Here is a 22,956-nt window from a genome sequence, read left to right on the forward strand (position 1 = left end):
TAATAGATACTGGTATATAGTAGTTACAAAATATTTAAGTTCTTTTCCTTGATTGACAGGGTCTTCCTTATGCCCATATGTATGTCCACTGCATGTTTAGAGTCTTTCTCTCTATGATTTTTTTCCAAATAGGTATGTGCAACATAGGACCCAACTGTACATTTGACAGACATCTTTAACTTGTGAGTATTTATCTAATTGCACTGGCTTTGCATTATCAGCTACAATTGTGGATTTAAAAAAAACCAATTGTTAAAAGCTTTATTGTAAAATCACAGATACTACAATCCATTGATAGTCTTTTATTTGCTGTTGTGCTCCAGTCTCAGGTTGTAGCTTTGGAGAACAAGAGTTACCCAGGGGTGAGAGCTCATTTTATCAGCTATTCATGGAGAGAAACAAGCCAGAAGTGGAATCTGTGGGCCCATCACTCTGAGATCTGCCAACCAGAGCATTTTCAGCAGCCACAGTGGATACACTTAATGTTCCACCCCACTTTCAACTTGCTTTTTGGAACCCTACATATATGATTAGTTTCAAAATTGGTATCCTGCCTCGGGATGCAACGGAGGCAGCACAAATTCTCATAACCTTGTTTTTTTCCACTTGGCAATCAAGTTCTTAACTGCATAACCTTCTTTAATGCAGTACTCATACAATTCTTTACTTATAGTTTTTCCCTTATAAAAGAGGTCAAATATGTATCTTGTTTTCTGGTGATGAATTCTGAAGATTGGCCAGAGAAATTCCACTTTCCTCTTTCCTTTATGAGGTTTAGTTACATCTTCTCTGAAGTTCTGATCCAATTCATCTAGCACTGGTTCAATTAACTCCCAGCCAACTGGTTCAATTAACTCCCTGCTTCTTTTTCCAGAATGTTTCTGTGGCCTCTCCATCATGAGGCCAATGACACCCAATTTTTTTATATGCACCTCTGATATCCTATTAGGAGGCCTCTTGGTCAGGAACACAGATCCAACAAAAATCTAGACTCTGTAATGGTTAGAATGGATTTGACAAATATAAGAATCAAAATAATTGCTGTGATTGCTGTTTATAGAAATTAACTCTTATGTCTCAAGACTATTAGTAGCTTTATTATAGCAAGGTAGAGATAGTAAGAGAAGGGAAGGTAGGAAGGAGGTAGAAGGAGGTAGTCTGTCTCTAAATCTGAAGTCTCAGAAGCCCTCAGAGTGTCACCACACAGGCATTTCAATAACTAAAGATGGACACTAAAGAGGTTGAGCTGCAAAGAGCAGTCTCTCCCACCAAAGAGGCAAGAGTCTCACCTGAGTAAACATCCCTCTTCAGCTTGAGTCACCAGTGCAGAAGCTGAATCTCCACCAGAATCCAAAGCCAAAATCAGGAAGCCAAAAATGAAAACTTCCAAAGACTCAGACCAGAAAGCCCTTGAACCCACATGAGGCACCAGAGACCTCACACCCAAGAGAGTGTCCAGCTGAAGACAGGACAGACATACAGGGTTCCAGAGGCTCCTGCTTATACATAGTTTTATTCACCCACTAGCTCTCCCACTTCACCTCCCAGGAACCAATCATAGTTCCTCAATTAGCCTGGCACTACCCAGGAGGGCAGTGTCTGTGGGATCAATTTCCTATCTCTGAAGGTGTCAGTTGATTGATTAAAATTGAAAACAAATGGAAGGGAAGTCCAAATCCCTGACTGATTAAATCAAAGCACAAATTACCTTTTCACAGTTCTGAGAAGACTTCTCAAACTGAGCCACTCCTGGTCTTTTATAATGCTTTTTCTCCCAGGGTTTCTCTTCTCCTTTCCCATTCACTTAAAGGTGTGAATCCCTAACCTTATCTCTCTTATGAGAAGAGATCTTTTGAAAAATCCCTTTGTTCATCCTCACCAAAGTCACCCTTCAGTAGTTTAACACCTCATTTAATTAACATTTAACTTTGAAACCTTATAAGTACCTCAAAAGACTTCACTCCTCAGGAACCAAAAAAGAGGGAGTCTACATGGTGTTGTTATTGGAATTGATGTTTGGCAAGTTACAAATTTCTGCCCAGTTCATTTTTTTAAACCCTTACCTTCCATCTTGGAGTCAATACTGTGTATTGGTTCCAAGGCAGAAGAGTGGTAAGGGTAGGCAATGGGGGTCAAGTGACTTGCCCAGGGTCACACAGCTGGGAAGTGTCTGGAGTCAGATTTGAACCTAGGACCTCCTATCTCTAGGCCTGGCTCTCAATCCACTGAGCTACCCAGCTGCCCCCTGCCCAATTCATTAAAAAAAATACTCTTACTTGATATGGTGCAAACAGAACCAGGAAAACACTCTGTGCTATGGCTATAATGCAAATGGAAAGAGCAGTAACACTCTATTCACCCCACCTCCTTTTTTTTTTTTTTTGACAATGTATATTTCCCTTTGCAGATAGGACTATGGATATAATACATTTGTACTAGGATTGGAAGCTTTTACAATGCTTTTGTTATTCAGAGGCAGGGTTAGTAAAAAGTAATCAGTTGTGACTATTTGGGAGGAGCTCAGGCTATGATAATTAAAGTTATGGGGATACCTTTGCCATCCAAGATCTAAGTAATTGGCTTTACTGTATTAGAATTTTCTTTTCAACTTCATCTTGAAAGAAAATTGGGCTGTAGCTTTTCCCCCTTTCAAAATATTCAGTTACTTAGAGATTATGTTGTCCACTCTAGCATTGGGTGTAATTCTTGTGTATGCATATAGATATTTATAAGCTAAAATTTATTTATTTACATTTTATTATTTATCATACTTATGCTATGCTATATTTTATTTTAATAATATATTTAAATTTTAAATAATAAATATTTAATGTATCATATTTATTTATTTTTATATTTATTATATTTATTTATAAGAATATATACATCAGAACTATAATTCTGAGGTCCTCAATGTTATCTCTACCTTTTTTTTTTTGAGATAAATGAAAATTTAGTATATCACTATTAACTAGATATGGTGTTGTGGGGGTCTTGAGGTGAACCTCCGGAGTTCGGGAAGGGTACCTTTTGCAAGAATGTAAGACTCCAAAGCTTAGCTTAAAAATTTAAAAAAGAGAAATTCATTAATTTAGAAAGTTATGTTAAATCTGGCCAGGAGGATAGTATAGGTAGAACAGCAAGATGAAAGGCTACTCCCTGAATCCATATATTCTGNTTTTTTTTTTTTTGATAAATGAAAATTTAGTATATCACTATTAACTAGATATGGTGTTGTGGGGGTCTTGAGGTGAACCTCCGGAGTTCGGGAAGGGTACCTTTTGCAAGAATGTAAGACTCCAAAGCTTAGCTTAAAAATTTAAAAAAGAGAAATTCATTAATTTAGAAAGTTATGTTAAATCTGGCCAGGAGGATAGTATAGGTAGAACAGCAAGATGAAAGGCTACTCCCTGAATCCATATATTCTGGGGATTATATATTTTTTATAACAGTGGGGATGTGATATTATGTCGTGGTAAGGACATGATTCTAGAGTGGTAAACACTCAGGCATTTGTTGGGAGAGTTTGGTTATCTGACCCGGGTCTGCCTGACTCATAGTTTAGGGGACAGATGGATGTCTGAGATACAGCCCGATGGTATGGAGGTGTAGACTGGAGGTGCATCTCTATGTCCATCTTAAATCTAAAGGACAGTCTAAGGATGACAATAATCTCAGGGTCTTATAGAAGTAATCAGATGTTATTGGATTAGGAGTCACAAGGAGAGAATGGAGCAAAGGAATTTCCTTGCTTACAGTTTGCCTGAGTTTGGGGGCTATAATGCCCATGACAATGGAACCCATCTCTAAATGAAGGGGGTAAAATTGCTGCTGCTAGCACTTTCTTTAAAAGAAGCCAAAATTTAGCTTTGCTTCTGACTTGCTTTATACTATGCCATATATATGGAATGCACCTCTACCTATTGAATTCTTTCCAATGCCTCCCATTTATTAGTAATTTTTACTTAGCAACCTGCTAACTTGTGTGTTTGGTCTATTCATAAATAAATTAAAATAAGTTGAAGTATTTGCTGTGTATGAACAAAATGCAAACAAGACATATCCCTGCATAAAGGATCACCTGGACATATCAGGGCATAAGTAAATGATCTGCCAGAATAATCTTCCTGGCACCACGTACCTCATCTTATAGGGAAGCCTTACCCCCAACTCCTGTGGGGCAGCACAACCATCCAGGTCACCCAGTTTCTGGGTGACACCCCCTGAAGTCTCCCAGTGTATATTCAGCCTGAGGGGAGAACTAAAGTAGAGAGTCACCACCTATATGGACTCTCTCTCTCTCTCCTTCTATCATATTATCCAGAACTGGCTCTCTTTATTGTTACATGTCTCAAAAGCTGGATGGCCACTGGACATTTTGGGGAGGAGTTTAGGTATAGGATAGAGTAAGAAGATAGTCTTAAGATCTCCTCTATCTCCTATGATTCACTTAGTCCCAGGGGACATTTGTAGATGGGAAATTTGGATGTCTCAATTTACCCCTGCCCTTTGAGAAAATCCAATACCAGGCATACCTGTTTTGGTTTGAACTATGGATTTAAGACTATTTGGGAACCCTATCGAGGGTGGGATTCTGGGGACATAGTAAAAATGTTGTGTGCCTTTTATTTGTTTTAAAGTCTTCTCTTAATATGTTAAAATCCCCTCTCAGGAAGCCCAGTTCTTAGTTTGACCCTTTGCCTTTGATTTGTTACAGCTGACTGCTGGTTGATACCCCTGGGGCTGGCTACAGAACTCTTAGCAGCCCATTTGTGGTTTGTCTCTGCAGACTTCCCATACCAAATTTTCCAAAGGGTATAAGAAACCCAGGTTCCATTCCTCTTCAGAGTTGGCACTTAGTGTGGTGTTTTCTCCCAGGGTAGAATTGGCATTGGAGATGGCATTTAGCAGAGTGCCTTCTCCCAAGGATAAGGTTCCTAGAGTCCCCAGGGTATAGGCCCTATGTGGTATTTGGTGCTGGGCTCTGTGTGGTGGCCAATATTGGACCTTATTCCTACTCCTGATTAAAGACTTGGGTTTTTCTGACTACTTTGGTAGTTCTGTGTTAATCCAAGTTAAAACACTGATGCCCCTACCCCCAACATATCAGGGTGCTTATAAGAAAATAATTGACCCTACTCTATCTTAGTACTTTATGTATAAGTTTACAAAGAATCTTCAATACGTTCTCATTTAGGCTCACAACAGCCCTGTGCAGAGGAACTAGTTCATTATCACTATTTTACAATTAGAAATACAGGTTTAAATGATTTTGTCCATGGTGACCCAAATGGTATCAGAGATGTGGAAAAATGACTTTATCAGGATTGGTTAAGTCTACACAAGTTAAATTTTTTCCCTAAAATGCTCTTCCTTTCTAAAATAAATAGCATTAAAGTATGAAAATGCACAAACTTATAAATGCATTTAAGCACTGGATACAAAAATATAAATCTTCCTTTATTCATACAGTTCAGTGGTAGCAATTTACTTGAAGATTCACTTTATTATCATGTTCAGTGTTTCCTGAAGTTTAGATAGCTATTCCTCTCTGAAGAACCTAACACATTTATTTAAGTTAATTTCTTTTTATATCATTTAGTACAAAACTAATTAATCTCATATTATCCTTTAAATAGTATATGTAACTATAATGTTAGAAATGTTAATCCCAGGTTAAGATGGTGGCTGAGTAGAAGCTGGGCCACTTTCTCTCCTTACCAACTGATATGGCATACATCTAAAGGAAAAGAAAACAAAATCCAGACAAAAGAAGGGACCCCACAATAGAATGCAGTATCGAAAGTACATGGGATTTGAGCACTTCCATGCTATAAGGGGGGAAATAGCTCCCATCAAAATGCAAGCAGATCAACCCTCCCCCACCCCACCCACAGTACCAGAGTCAGAGGCTGCACTCCAGAGTTAGAGCAAGTGGGGGCACAAAATCTAGCCCCTTGGCAGCTAGCTGGTACTACTAGGAACTTGCTCCTGAGAGCAGCAAGACCTGAGATCCCAGGTGGCTGGAAAACTCAGACCTTGGACATAGGAGTGGGGCTGAGAGAGGCAACAGCAGTGCCCAGCACACTCAGACTCAGGGGAAAATCTCAGGTGGAGGAGCAAGCGTGGGCCAAGTTCCAGGCTCTAGGCAGCCAGCTAGGACCATGGGGGCTTGACCCTGAAAATAGTTTTCCAGCCTGCTGGGGTCTCTGGTCTAGCTAAGACCTTGGACACTGGAGTGGGGCTGAGAGGCAGCAGCAGGGCCCAGCACACTCAGACTCAGGGGAAAATCTCAGGTGGAGGAGCAAGTGTGGGCCAAGTTCCAAGCTCTGGCCAGCTGGCTAGCAACACAGGAGCGCAACCCTGAAAACAGCTAGACCAGAGACCCCAGGAGGGTCCCCAGAGAAGCCAAGAGACTCACAAAGTCGCCTCAGGCAAAAAACTGCTCACTAAGTCCATATAAAGAGAATCAGATTGCCTTACTCAGACTTCTGGCAGATAAATCATAATGATGCCAATCAAGACCCAAAAATAAACAAGGAGACCTAGAAAAAAGCTCAAACACTTGATAACTTCTGCACAGAAAAAAAAACCAGAACCCATAGGAGGACAAAAAATTAAAGACATCCAAACCTTCCCAAAAAAATGAAAATGGGTCACAAGATCTTGAAGAGTTCAAATCTAAGATTATGAGAAAGATGGAAGAGATCTGACAAGTATTTTCTTGTTTAAAAGGCAGAATTTTGTAATTGGAAAGTGAGGCTCAGAAATCAAATGAATTGATAAGCAAACTGAAGACCAGAAATGACCAGCTGGAAGCCTTGAAGAACAAGAAAGACTAGATTGAAAAGGAAAACCAGTCTCTAAAGGCTAGAATTGGGCAATTAGAAGCCAATGATCTCTCAAGACAGCAAGAACAAATAAAGCAAAGTCAAAAGACTGATAAAATAGAAGGAAACATGAAATACCTCACTGAGAAATTGACAGATCAAGAAACCAGGTCTAGAAGAGACAATTTGATAATCATTGGTCTTCCTGAAAAACCAGAAATTAATAGAAATTTGGACTCCGTACTAAAAGAAATTATTCAGCAAAACTGCCCTGAAGTTCTACAACAAGAGGGCAATATAGACATTGAAAGGAGCCATAGATCACCCTCTACACTAGACCCTGAAAAGACAACCCCCAGAAATATAATAGCCAAATTCAAGGGCTTCCAAATAAAAGAAAAAATATTACAAGAAGCCACAAAGAGACAATTCAGATATCAAGGGGCACCAGTCAGGATCACACAGGACCTGGCACCCTCCACACTATGAGACCACAAGGCTTGGAATATGATATTCAGAAAGGCAAGAGAACTGGGTCTACAATCAAGGATCACCTACCCATCAAAACTGACTATCTACTTCCAGGGAAAAGTATGGGCATTCAACAAAATAGAAGGTTTCCAAGTGTTTGTAAAGAAAAGACCAGAACTCAGTGGAGAGTTTGATATCCAACCACAAAAGCCAAGAGAAACATGAAAAGGTAAATAAGAAACAGAAGGGAAAGAAAGAAAAATTTTATTCTTAAATTTGCCTCTTTAAGGGCCTTAATAAGATCAAATTATTTGTATTCCCATATGGAGAAATGTTATGTGTAGTTTTCAAAAACAGTATTCACATTATATTAATTAGAAGAATTATTCATAGGGAGAAGTTGGAGCACTAAATGGTCTAAGATGAGACAAGGTGGGGAAAAAAAGAGGAGGGGTGAATAGTAGATGGCATCAAGATAAACTTGAATGAATAAGAAAAATAGAATATTCTATACCACACAAAAAGAATATGGGAAGGGGGAGGGGATCAATACTATTATAAAAAGGAGAGGAAGAGAGCATTAAGAGGTGATATTTAAACCTTACTCTCAGCAGAATTAACCCTAAGAGGGAAGAGTAGCTATATCCATTGAGATATAGAATTCTATCTAACCCTACTGAGAAATTCAGAAGGGATCAACCAAGGGGAGCAGAGGAGAGGGGAGGTCAAAAAAGGGGAGGGGAGGAGAGGAGGGAGGGAATTCATTAGGCCTTTAAAATAAAAAGAGGGGAATAATAAGGGAGGAGGTGGAAAGGGAAGTAAATCAAGGGAGGGGACAAGGGGGACTGGTCTAAATAAACCACTGGTTTAAAAGGAAATAGTGTAAGAAGAAGAAGTAGAACTAGGAGAGGATACCAAAATGTTGGAGAATACACAACTGATAATTTTATCTCTGAATGTGAATGGGATGAACTCGCCCATAAAACGGAAGCAAATAGCAGAGTGGATTAGAAACCAAAATCCTACCATATGATGTCTACAAGAAACACATATGAGGCGATTTGACATACACAGGTTTAAGGTAAAGGGCTAGAGGGACATTAATGCACTGCTGGTGGAGTTGTGAACTGACCCAATCATTCTGGATGGCAACTTTGGAACTATGCCCAAAGAGCTCTAAAAGACTACCTGCCCTTCGATCCAACCATAGCATTGCTGGATTTGTACCCCAAAGAGATCATAGACAAAAAGACTTATACAAAAATATTTATAGCCACGCTTTTTGTGGTGGCAAAAAACTGGAAAACGAGGGTATGCCCTTTAATAGGGGAATTGCTAAACAAATTGTGGTATATGCTGGTGATGGAATACTATTGTGCTCAAAGGAATAATAAACTGGAGGAATTCCATGTGAACTAGAAAGACCTCCAGGAATTGATGCAGAGTGAAAGGAGCAGAGCCAGAAGAACATTGTACACAGAGACTGATACACTGTGGTAAAATAAAATGTAATGGACTTCTGTACTAGCAGTAATGAAATGACCCTGGACAGTTCTGAGAGACTTATGGAAAAGAATGCTACCCACATTCAGAGGAAGAACTACAGGAGTGGAAACACAGAAGAAAAACAACTGCTAGAACACATGGGTTGATGCGGACATGGTTGGGGATGTAGACTCGAAATGACCACACCAATGCAACTATCAATGATATATAAATAAGTCTTGATTGATGACACATGTTAAAACTAGTGGAAATGTGTGTTGGCTATGGGGGGTGGTGTGAAGCCAAAAGTAAAAACATGAATCATGTAACCATGGACAATTTTTCTAAAAAAATAAAATATTTAAATCTTAAAAAAAAAAAAAAAGAATTGGATACACTATGAGTTCATGAGGATGAGGCTGCTGGCAAAGGCAAAATGAACTGGCTTACTAATTCTGCCCAGGTGACCATCCCTGGATACAAACATCTTTTTTGCACCTAAATCATGGAGTCTTAGATCTAGATCTTGGAGGGATATTAGAAAGTCATCTAGTGTAACCCTGTCTTGCGCAGATGAAGAAATTAAGACCCTGAGTAGTTACATGATCTGTCCAAGGTCACATAAGAACACATAAGAACTGAAGCACTGACTCTGTGGAACTTAATTCTCTTCTACTAAAGGGAAACTATGTCTTGAGGTGCTGTGACAAGCACATGCTTCACCTAAGACCTCTATCCCGTTTTCCCTGAACAGTGCTTATAAGATGAAAAAGTCTTTATTACGCAAAGTCATACAGGCACATGCAATCAAACTGGTCTAGCACCAAAAAGCCCAAAGTATAGCTGACCAGTATCTATTTATATAATTCTTAGTGAGGGAGATCAGGAAAGGGGCTGGAAGGATCCAGGAAGGGATTTGGGGTGGTATGAGCATGGAGTTCTCAGGACCAAAGTGACAGAGTCTCAGGTGCAAGAAATAATGAAGACATTTCTGGTTTATATTTTTAGCCTAAGACTGTAAGATGAGAGTATGAAATGACTCAGTCTCAAGGTTTCAGTAATACAATGACCTTCTGAGTCATAAGGACAGATGTCCCACAGTTGAGGACAAGTGATCAAATTCAATCAGAAATGAGAGTCTGTGACCAGAAACCAGAGATACCTAGTCTGAACACAAGGACTTTGGTTATCTCATATCAGAGAGAGTCTGTGACAGCTGGTTGGTAGAATGACCCAATTGTTGTCCAGTCATGTTGTAGTTTTCAAAGATACTCACTTTCTTCAAGTTTCTTTGGGACTTAAAACAATTAGTTTCTTCAAATCATTCTGAATTCCAGGTAGCCAGTCTTACACATTTTCTTCACACACAAAAGGACAACCCTAGCATACCAAAATAATTTACATAGTATTTATTTATATATGATATAAATATATAATTTATACCAGAGGCAGAATGTTAGCCCTGGTATATTGGTCAGGAAAAGGGACAAAGAGCAAGAGAGATAGAAAGTCTTACTCTTTTCCTTTTGTAGATTCAGATGTATCCTTTATACTTTGATCCCTCACCTATGGTGGGAATTATGTTCCAGAGGTCCCCATGATAGGTGTAAATCCATGACGTTAAGGCACAGGATGTTTGGGTGGCATAGGGCTTGAAATAAATTCAAACATTTACAAAAACTTCACAAAAACACAACACCACAGAGCAACACTATGCACAGCGATCAGACATCAGCAATAGTGTGTCGTGTACAATCTCACATTGGCAAACTTGCCAAGTAGTAGTGGTGTACTGCATTTCCATTGTATAAAGTGTGGTATTCAACCATAAAATCCCACGATATAGCAAAAACTCAGCAATACTGAATTAGACTAAAAAAAACTGATACAAAGAAGCTGTGATAAGTGAACCACAATATAGCGAGGGATGGCTCTATTCCAATATATCCAATGGATAATATTCTTTACATTAATTGGAATTGAGATTCAGAATCAATACCAATCCAGGTCTGTTCTGGAATGCTTGATTTCCTTTCTCACAGAAGTATCAGGTGCTCCTTTAAACTTTATCCTCATTCTAGCAAATCTCTAACACAATGGTGAACACTTTTTAGGGGCACAGATCCTTTTCCAATGAAAATCTATGCTTTTTCATGACTGTGAACTCCTTTAGAGTCACTTGGAGTCCTGTTTTTTTTTCTGCCTTTCTTTACAACCCTAGTGCTAAGTTCCATGCCTGGAACATAGTAGGAACTTAATAAATGTTTATTTTGATTGTTCTTTGCACCTTATAGGCTAAGAGAGTTACATAGCAGTAAGACTTGAATATAAGTCTTTCTGGAATCAAGATCAGCCTTTCATCTACTATATCATACCACCTGTCTTGAGAGCATACATCTTTCTCCTTTTTTTATACTTCACCTAATATTTATCATTAGAAGGTCATTGAATAGGATGACTATTGTTGTAATATTCAAGAGCTCATGTATAGTTTTTATTTTCTGTATGATTTTTGTTTTTGATCACCAGCAGCTTGTTTTAATAGGTCAGGATTAACTGGCTTTAAAAAATCCTTCCCTTATGTTTTAGGATTAATATTAAGTATGTTCAATTGGGGAATAGCTGAATAAGTTGTAGTATAAAATTATAATGGAATACTATTGTGCTATAAGCAATGACAAGCAGAATGCTTTCAGAAAAAAACCTGGAAAGACTTATATGAATTGGTGCAAAGTGAAGTGAGCAGAACCAGGAGAATGGTATTGGAGAATTAGTAACAGCAGTACTATATGATGAGTAACTGAATGACTTCGCTTTTCTTAGAAATGCAAAGATCCAAAACAATTCTGAAAAACTTATGATGAAAAATGCTATCTATTCAGATAAAGAACTGATGGGATCTGAATGCAAATTGAAGCATTCCTTTTTGGCTTTCTTTTTCTTTTTTTTGAAAATGTATGTATTTTGTTTAACAACATGGCTAATATGGAAATATGCATTTTTTTTGCATGACCGCACATATAGAATCTATATTGAATTTTTTGCCCTTTCAATGAGATGGGTGGAGAGGAAGAAAGAGAGAAATTTGGAACTCAAAAAATTTAAAAATAGATAAAATTTGTATTAAATGTAATTTAAAAAAGACAAATATTTATTTTTTCTTCTATTTAAAAAAAATTGGTTTTTTGAAGATGATGAATACAGATACCAGAGAGAGACAGTGGCTTCCAGGAATACAAATGCTGGCTATAGAGTTAAACTGTGGAAAGGAGTATTTGTTGGAATCTATCTGAATGACTCACTCAGAGAGACAAAATATCTAAGGGGAACTTCCTAAGGACTCTAATGAAAGAAAAGACTTCCATGTACTGTGAATAGTGAATTGCCTTCCCCATACATGCAACACTACCATTGCACTCTGAGTTTTGTACCTACTATTCTTGATATACCACTTAAATGAAAATCTTTGTTAAGAATTAATCGAGTCTGCTGACTTATTATCAAAGGGAAGCATGTCAGTAGGAGTTCCTGGGCAAGTGACTTAAAAATTCAGACCTATAAAACTACCTCTAGAACCTAGGGATAGGTTTGCCCTCTGGGGATTCAATCCTAGAGTGTGAGTATAAATTGGAAGAGTAGATCAAATCAGGTGTTACATTACTTTAGGTTTCCTATGGGAATTTGTTTTTTTATACTATATCAAGTTAAATTACAGAATCCTAGAAATTTGAACCTGGAAGAAATCCTAAATATTGCTGTACCCAAACCAAATACTCCCTGACCAAATTTTATAGTTGGGAAAATTATCGTATTACTCTGGGTGTCAGTTTTCTCAAGGTAATACAAATAGTGTTGTCCATCCTTCATTTTTGAAGAGGACCAATGACATCATAGGATGAAGTCTTGATTTATTGGAAATTTAAGTGAGGAAGAGTTGCACAAAGTTGTCAACCTCATGTTCTCTTATCATCAAAGTCTAGTAGCAAGACAAAAGCCAGGATGACTGGCAATGGCCCAAGACAGCAATGACTCAGAATGTAGTGGATGACTTTGGCTTTTTTAGTGTCCAACCAAGCTCTAGACACTCCACAGTGCCTGCCTTAGCCACCTTCATACTTTTTTTTTACATGTCAAGAAATTTTTAAAATATTCATTCTGTAATCCATGTTCTTTCTCTCCCTCCCATCCCTCCCCCCTCCCTAAGAAGGCAGGTAATATGATATAGGTTGTACATATATTATCATATAATATTTCCATGTTCATCATGTTGTGAAAGAAGACATATATTGCTTACACTAGAGAAAAATTCACAGAGGAAATAAATAATGGTATATTTCAATTTGCATTCAGACTCTGTCTATTCAGTGACTGGATATCCTTTTTTTTGTCAGGAATCTCTTGGAGTTGTCCTGGATCCTTGCTTTGTTGATAATAGTTAATGCATTCACAATTTGATCATTATATGTTATTGTTATTACTATGGACAATGTTCTCCTTGTTCTGCTCACTTCACTCTAAATCAGTTCAGGTAAATCTTTCCAGGTGTTTTCCAAAAGCATCTTGCTCATCATTTCTTATGGCACAACAGCATTCATTACAATTTATTAACCACAATTTGTTCAGCCATTCCCTAATGGACATTCCTTCAGTTTCTGGTTCTTTGCCACCATGAAAAGAGCTGCATTAAATTTTTTTGTACAAATAGTTCCTTTTCCCTTAAAAAAATTTTTGGGGGGATATAGGCCTTGTTATTTTCTTCAGTCTTTATTTTCAATGATAGGAATTATAAGCATTAATGAGCATGGGTTGATAGTGGGTGGGATAAAACCTCCCATAAGTATTGTATATAGGATTTGAACTCAGACATTACTGATTCTATCCACTGTACTTTTTGGCTACCTTGGTCTCTATTACAAAATAAGCAAATATTGCTACCTGCAGAGAAATGCCCAGAATATCTTGACTCAGAATTGTGAAGTGGAAGACCATCAAAAAATTTGGTTATACTTCCTTACCAGGGTTCTTGTGAAGATGATCATACCACATTGGTTATGGTGAATTCCACCTATGTGTGGACTTTTGCTAATTACATTCACATTTAGCATCATTAGGGCATTAGGGTTATCAAACTCAAATAATATTGGAGTCACAGATCTGTAGAAGTATACTGGCTTAGAAAACAACATAGTAACATTTTCTATATTCTATTATTTTCATTTATTTTGTTAAATATTTCTCAATTACACTTTAATTTGGGTCCAGCTATGCTAGGAAAAGTGATTCTATGTTTGACATCTTTCTTCTACATAGTAAGTGATTGAGAGAAAATAAAATGAGAATTCCTACATATATATCACTTTAAGTTTTACAAAGAGCTTAATATGTATTATCTTATTTGATCCCTATAGTTATGTGAGGGAGATGTTATTATTCCTGTGTCAATATTACCTCATTTTATCCTCCCACCAAACCTAGAGGTAAGTGCTATTATTATTTTATAAATGAGGAAACCAAGGTAAATTAAATGACTTGCCTCATTATACACATCTATTGTCTAATGCTGTATTTGAACTCGGGTTTTCCTGACTCCAGGCCCAATGCTTGATGCACTTTTATACCTGGCTGCCTCTCATTTACCCATGGTCGTGCAATAAATGTAGGAGACAGGATTTAAACTCTGATGTTCCTGATCCCAAGTCTAGAAGTCTACTTATCATATGTCCATATCGTTCATTGACTTGTTGAAGGAAAATAATTTGTTCACAGATGAAATGAGAACCTAAAGTTAGGAACTGTCCTTTTTGCTCTACTCTCTTCTTCTTCCTGACTGGCACCAGGTTGGACTAAGAGCTTTACTCTAGAGTCCAAGACTCCCCCATTCCAAGAACTCACCAAGTTTCTCCGTCGAGACTTATTTCACTTCACCCTCAACACCCAAGTTGCTATTGAAGTAACCTCTTCTATAGCCTAGAAAATGGGTTTAGCCCCATTTCAAACAAAAGCTTCTTGATACACTGTCAATACATGATGGACTAATTATTTTTCCTCTTGAAAATTATGAACCATCATTAATTCCATTTGAAGAGAAAGTAAACAAATTACTTAATCTCTTGTGGGGGAAAGGGTGGGAATATCTAAATAGTCATGTCATAATCCTTTTGGTTAAAAAGAAAAACTAATTATGCTTATTATTTCTACAGCTGGCTTTGAAAGGCCAAAGGGACAAGAATATAGCAAACACATTTCAAATTAGACCTTGGATTTTACATGCAAATAGATCTTCCTTTCTCTATACTTTCTATTTGTGGGAAATGTTCTTACCCAAAATGTTCTTCATATCTCACTCAGCTGCATTTTTCTGGATTTCTCTATCATGCCCCAGGAATCTCTTCATCCTATGAGATCACATCCCTCTGGAGCTTATATCAGTACCCTCTGCTCTTAACATCCTTCCCTCTGACTGATAGGTGGAGAGTTCCTCCAAGAAACCCCATTTAAGGAATATACCCAGGTCATTTCTCCCTAGATTCATTCCTGTGGACTTCTCCATCATGGCACCCCACCTCCCCCATCCCAGGCATGGACCAGATTCTTTTCCTTCTTCAGTGAGTTCGTTGGCTGGTCTCTTTTCCACTCCAACTCATGAGAAGTACCCTTACACTGGGACACTTCATCCTAGACAAGGAAATTCCTTTTCACCATGGAAGTTGATCCCTTCTTTGCAAACTTGATTGTCTTAGACATTTGGAAAAAGCACTGATGGCTGTGACTTTCCCAGGGCCACAGCAAGTATATGTCCCAGACTGGACTTGAATCCCTGTCTTCCTGGATCCAAAGCTAGTTCTCTATCTACTAAGTGAAGCTATCTTTACAGTGAAAATACTATGGAAAATAAATAATACTATGGAAAAAAAAATAAAATAAAGGAGGAGTTATGAGACTACAGACAATCTAGTCCAATTCTATTGATTTACTTCCAGAGTTTATAACACATTCTTTAGAATATCCTCAGAGATCCATTGAGCTGCTTTGAATTATGCTGGTTCTTTCTTAATTAGAGAATTTCAAGAAAAGACCGGATAACCATTTCTTCAAGAGTATATGTTCCTTTCTGGGTATGAATTGGAGTAGATAACCATTGAACTCCATTTCAATTTTAATTTTTTTCTGATTTTCTGATTCTTAGATTGTGAACATTTCAGAGTATTGAAGAGTGGTCTTTATAAACTAAAAATTCATATTCGGTATAGATATTAGTGCCATGCATTTCCTTTTAAAATAATGGCTGGGTTATCATATCTCATAATAAAATTTCCCTGAAAATTTTGTAACTTGAAAAGTCACAAAAAGAATAAGAAAAAAGAACAAAATTGAGAAAACATTTTTGAGCTTTGTATTTTATTAGATTTAGTTCATATATGACTTAGAAAAGATGATACCTTACAAACTGAACAGCTTGAAAGTAGAGAAAGAAGAGGATATAACATTTTTAGCTCTTGTAACCAAAGATCTCAGATATTTTTCTAACATCTGAGAAGCACACATGGTCTTCAATTCTTATTAATTATGTGACCATAAACAAGCCACTTATTTTAAAAAGAAGAAAGTGAGCCTCAGGGAGATTCATTTTTCAAATAGAAAGGCTTTTACTACCTATCTCACAAGGTTGTAAGAAAAATATCTTACAAATTGTAAAGCCCTATAAATCTGCATGGCTATTTCTCCTTACCATATATGAAGTTAAAGACTGAAAGTAACATCATTGGGCAGCATGATGACTCAGTGTGTAAAGTGCCAGGACTGGAGTTGAGAGGATTTGGGTTCAAATCTGACCTCAAACACTTCCTATGTCTGTGTCCCCTAGGCAAATCACTTAACCCCATTTGCCTAGTCCTTGCCCTTCTGTCATGGAGTTCCTACCAGTACAGAAAGTAAGGATTTAAAAAAAATAACATTTTCTTCTTAGCCACATTGTTGCCCAGGTCTGGCTATGTCACATTGGAGTTTATTGTTTGTTTTTTAAAATACCCATAGATGGTTAGCCAACACAAACTGTCCAATATGTTTAAAGAACATGGCAAGAAATCACACAGGATTAGAAGGCATGTGTGTCTGTGCATGTGTTTATTGTAAGCTATGTACTAACAGAAAAATTACCCACACTGATGACATCATGAATCCACTGAAGTACTGAATCGATTTGAGTGTTATACAAAATAATTCCATTCATAGGAAAAACAGTATAATGAAGGAGAGGTACCAAAGACCATTACAAAGGCTAATTAATTGGAATGATTGCCCTTGAAGGAAAAGTCATGCCAATTGTGATCCAGGGGCCCTATTGACTGCTGCTAACTCCAGGATTTTCTATCCTTATTCTCCAAAAGGAAGAAAACAAATAATAGTATACATTTTCTTTCTTGAATTGATTTTTCTTAATTCCTTCCCTGACACCTCTAACCTTTCTGTTTCTTTTGTGCAATTGCCTCTTCCTCACTCTCATCCCTTATCCTGTTCTTTGATTCTTCATTAAAAGCAGAGTGGTATAATAGTCCCATCTATTGTTCATCCTCTCTTCCAAAGAGAACCTGTAACATCACAGGTGATATTTTGACTTGGCTGTGAACTAGATTTTAGGGAGGTAGAGCTGCACAACATCTCTTCTTCTGCTTCACTCTCTCTTCCAGAAGTCCTGGGGCAAGACAAAAGTCAATTCTTTCATATTAGGAGTCAGAAAACCTGCATTGCTATTAACTCACTACATGACCTTGAGTAGGTCACAATCTACCTAGGTCTCAGTTTTCCATTATTTGGACTAGATGGCCCTCAAGGCTCATTCTAGCTCTAACATTCAATGTTTTTTTCTTACCCTTTCTCTTTAACCACCTCTCCTCTCTCCTACCTTCATCTTACTCCTTTCCCATCCTCTCATCACTGTTTGTATAGTAGTCAGCCAACTAATATTTATTTTTTAAAAACTCACCATATAGCTCAGTGGATAGGAGGTTCTAGGTTCAAATCTGGCTTCAGACACTTCCTAATGGTGTGACCCTGGGCAAATCACTTAACCCCAATTGCCTAACCTTTACTACTCTTCTGCCTTGGAACCAATACTTGGCATTGATTCCAAGATGGAAGATAAGGGTTTGAAAAACAAATCCACTGTATACCAGGCACTATACTAAGCAAAGAGGCTTCAAAGAAAGGCAAAACCCAGTGTGTCTCTAGGAACTCACAGTCTTACGAGGGAGGCAACAAGTATGAATTATGTATAAACATAACCATACATTAGGTATATAACTGTATATGAACTATATATGTATAAATAAAATGTGTCTGTGATAAAATACGAATAGTCTCAGAAGGAAGGCATTGAGTTTAAGGACTGGGACAGACTTCTTAAAAAAGGTAAACCTTTAATTAAAGTTGCAGGAAGCAAGGGAAGCCAGAGACAGAGATGAAGAGAAGAACATTTAGGCTATCATTTCTCCCTTCCCTAATGTATCTTGTACATACTCCCCTTTCTTGTCTGATGCCATCACCATATGAGGCAGGTCCTTAACACTTCACATCTGGGTTATTGAGTAGCCTGCTATTTGGTCTTCCTTGCCTTCCTTGTCTTCTCCTCATTCTAATCCAGCTTCCACTCAGGTATGAAATTGATCTTTCTAAGAACAGATCTGACCATCTCACACTCACATTCTTACTCAAATCTACTTCAGTGGCTCCCTATTACCTTCAGAATCAAGTATTAAATCTCTGGTATTCAAAACCCTTCATAAGTTAGCTCCTTTCTACCTTCCAGTTGTGAAAGAGAATTTAAACTCTGTCTAATTTAAGTTAATTAATCGAGAAATTGGAGTGCCCCTCCTTTTACACTTAGTCACTAACATTTAGTTAGTCAGAGCTTTTTACTGGAAGTTCATACCCTAAAATGGTGATGGCAAACCTATGACACGTGACACACGTAGCCATTTTTGATGACATGCAACCACCTACAGAGAAGTATGAGGATGCATGCCGAGGATGAAACATTTGCTGTAGTGTAGTGTAGACACTCTGTGCACTATAGATGACAATTCTACCTATGTTAATTTACCTATTTTGGTTTATTAAATACAGTTATATATTATAATCATACATTTTTGTTATTTAAACTATAAATATTGCAAAATTATGGTTTTTTTCTCAAAGTGACACACCACCCAAGTTATGCTCAGGTTTTTGGTGAATTTTGACACACCAAGCTCAAAAGGGTGCCCATCACTGCCCTAAAAGACCACAAGTACTTCCCCCACCAGCAGTGCTAGACTAACTGAGAAGCTATGATTGATTCCTGAGAAGTGGAGGAGAGTTGATGGGTGGAGAAAACTGCATCTAAGCGGGAGCATTTAGGACCCTCGAAGTCTTTTGCATCTTTCCTGCTCTTCAGAAGGATACTCTCTTGGTCTTTAAGGTCTTCTGTGTCTTTAGCAGCTCAGCCTCGTGTGCTGCTCAGCTCAATTAGGCATTTGATTCTCATTTTGGATTGGACATTCTGGGCTGGTGAGACCCTTGCTGAAGAGACTATGGGACCTTCACTTGGAGACTGGAATCGGGAGGCTGAAACTCTCCCACTCTTGGGGCCAGAGATTAGAACTTTGTCAAGAGGCAAGCTGGATTTCATCAGAGCAGACTCTAGGGTGGTAGGCTAGGAAATATTTTCTACTTCCTTCCTACATTTCTCTCTTTTACAATATTTTATTAAACTAAATTGTTAAAGCTACTAACAGCCTTTTGACTTAATATTTAATTATTATAAACTGCAACCACAACTTTTTAAAAATTGTTATATTTGTCAAACCAATTTAACCTACACAGTATTTTTTTTTTGGCAATTGAAAAATGTTATTTAATTAATTTAGAATATTTTTCTATGATTACATGATTCATGTTCTTTCTCTCCCCTCTTCCTGTAGCCAATGAGCTATTCCACCAGGTTTTACATGTGTCATTGATCAAGAACTATTTCCATATTATTAATATTTTCATTAGGGTGATCATTTAGAGTCTACATCCCCAACCATATCCCCATCAACCCATGTGATCAAGCAGTTGTTTTTCTTCTGCTTACACAGTTTTCTTATACCTTAATTCCCTTCAAGAACTCTGTGATACAGTGACACTGACCTCCTTGCTTTTCCTCACACAAAATAATCCTCTTCCCTACAATGAGTATTTTCATTGACTGTCCCCCATGCTTGAAATTATCTCCATTTTACTGGTAGGTTAACTGAGGCAGACAGAGGTTAAGGTGACTTGCTCAGAATCACATAGCTAGTAACATCCAAGAAGGAGGAGAGATGGAAGGCAGGGAGACAATCTGGATCCTATAACTGTGGGATCCATATTGCTGAGAGGGGTTCAAGCTGCATCAAAGAATTCCATAGTGCCCCCCAGAACTCTAAGAGAGGGGGCAGTTAAAGGCAGTTGGGGCCCTGGTATAAAAAACCAGGTCACCCTCTCTTAGAGTTCTGGGGGACACTATGGAATTCTTTGATGCAGCTTAAACCCCTCTCAGCAATATAGATCCCATGATAACTTCAGAAAACTTCTGTGGAAAATTGTAAAGTGTAACTGATAAAATAAAATATCTTCAAAAAAAAAAAAGAAAAGTGCTTTGAAACCTTAAAGCACTATATAAATACTTGTTATTATTATTTTGTTACATTTTTTCATTAATGTTTTTACTGCCTGCATTCTCCAGTAACTTTTGGGGGGAACTAGGTAATATAATGGTTAGAGTATCAGGTCTAGAGTAAGGAAGACCTGAGTTCAATCCAGTCTCAGACACTTGCTAGCCATGTGACCCTGGGCAAATCATTTAACCCTTTTGCCTCAGTTTCCACATTTAAAATGAGCAAGAGAAGGAAATGGCAAACCATTCTACAATCTTTGTCAAGAAAATCCTAAATGGAATCATGAAGAGTTAGACATGACTGCAATTATTATTAATGAAAGGTAAAATAAGTAAATAAAAGAAACTGCCCTAGATTTGTGGCTTCTTTTATCATTCCAGTTAAAATTCCAAAATTAGATGCATTATATTTTTATTTGATTTATAGGACTGAATTAGGAGTTGAAGTAAATGATAAATGAAGCCAGAATTAATTAATGTTATCTTCCATAGAAAATGGTCATGATGAGTCAAAAAATGAAATTAGGGTAATAGATAATATACATTATCATTACTCTTTCTTCAACAACATAAAGAAAAGGCAGATTATATATGTGAAAAAAGCCAAGAGATGTTAGAGATAAATTCATCATTTTTTTTCTTTTTAACACAGCCTCACAAATTTCTATTAAGAGTCTGCTCTATATGTAGTGCATTATGCTAGGTTCTGAGGATGGGGCTTGACACCGGACCTGAGATATTCATTATGAATATCATTATATTATTTTTCCTCCTAAACCTATTCTTCCAAATTTCCCTATTATCATCAAGAATATTATCATCCTTCTAGTCACATATATTCACTATTTTGAACTATGCCAGCTGTCAGTTTAACAACATGGGAAATGGAGGTGGGAATTGTTTCCTTCTGGTCTTTAATTTAGGAAAAAGTTTAGAATCAACACTAAATTAGAAGGTTAATCTATGGTCTTTTTTGCATACAGTGCATGTGGTGACTTCCATTTGTTTACTATCTGATAAAATAATGTCAGTTTCATTTTTATATTATTTGGTATTCTCCTGATCAACTTAATTCTGACTTAAGTCTAGAAGAAAGAATTTATAATCCCCAGAAATGCAAGGCTCTTGAATAGTCTAAAGCTTTATCCTCTTTTGTTTCTTAAATCTAAGCCTTATTTGACAACATCAGTCTTGCCATTTTCCCAAATTCAGTCTTCCTATTGAAGTTACAGAAAGTACAATGTATTTAGTTGGTTTAACGTCTCATCTTTTTTTTTTTTTCCTAGAAATTTTTTACTCCCTTCAGCATCTGCAACAGATATTGGAGCAGAAACTGAAATTGCATTCCTCAGAGTTATCTGCTTCCAAATAAATGCAATGTCTTCTACTGACACAGTAGTTTTCCTTCAAAGCTGAATGGAGATGGGGAGAGAATGGCAAAAAGGAAAAATCCTTCTTCCTTTTGAACTCTTGCATGGAGTCTCCTAAACAAGGAATTCCAGACTTGTGTCTCCAGCTATCTCTGGAATTTATCTTGGGCTTAGATATTAAAATCTTCAGAGGTGGGACTAATTTATTTTCTCAGACAATTGTGTCATTCTCTTCTAGACTCAGAGATGGAATTATGTCCCATAAAGAGATTAGGGTAGAAAAATTCTTATAGTCAGTTTAAAACCTCATTAATACCTTCTGATTACATTTTTTCCAATCAACTCAGGAGCCAGCTCTTCTTTGGAACCAGGCACAAGCCATTCCAGAGCAGTTAAAGAGGAGCAAAATGATCATTTAAAAAACAGCCTTTTCTTTTTATCATATAGTAAGACACTATATATAGGGTTATTGTTCTAGATCAATGAGGTGCTCCTCTATTAGATCCATAAAAGAGGCAGCTTCGTCTTTTCCATTAGCTTCATTGCTGGTGCTATTAAACCCAAATATTTATACTATAATTAAGCACAACATGTTCAAGTTCATTTCCCCAAAAGACTTAAACTGCAGAGATCGGCAAATTGAATTGATTTGTTAGTTACAAACTTCATTACATTTCCTACTCGAGGTTAATAATTCAGGTGAACCTTGCAGTGTATTGGGATGTATTAATTAGTACATTAAAAGAATTAATGGATCTCAAGTGTCTAACCCAGAAGTATTTATGCAGGATGGGAGAGGCAGAGGCCAAGAAGGGGAAAGCTAGTTGCTCTAAAATCAGTGGCAGGTTGGAAAGAAGTACAAAATAGGCATATTACAAATAATTTAGATGGAGGTAGCCCTGCAGATAATGGCCCTATCTAGTTAATCTAGATTCTGAGCTGTTAGGGCAGAGATTTCCACTCCAATTCCTACAAAGTTTTGGGAAATAGCCAAGTACAGATTATTATAAATAGCTCCCACTGCTTAGGGAAATTGATAATATATGAAAGCCATTGGTTCCATGAGTTATTAAAGAGTTCTCTCTCTCTCTCTCTCTCTCTCTCTCTATATATATATATATAT

General features: G+C 37.3%; 1 pseudogene; it reads right to left on the reverse strand.

Moving 5' to 3' along the window:
* Positions 1–427: 427 nt before the first annotated feature.
* LOC123241324 overlaps positions 428–22,956 on the reverse strand; it is a 56,044-nt pseudogene continuing 33,515 nt past the window's right edge.

Source organism: Gracilinanus agilis, chromosome 3, assembly GCF_016433145.1.
Source record: "Gracilinanus agilis isolate LMUSP501 chromosome 3, AgileGrace, whole genome shotgun sequence".
NCBI classification, from domain to species: Eukaryota; Metazoa; Chordata; class Mammalia; order Didelphimorphia; family Didelphidae; genus Gracilinanus; species Gracilinanus agilis.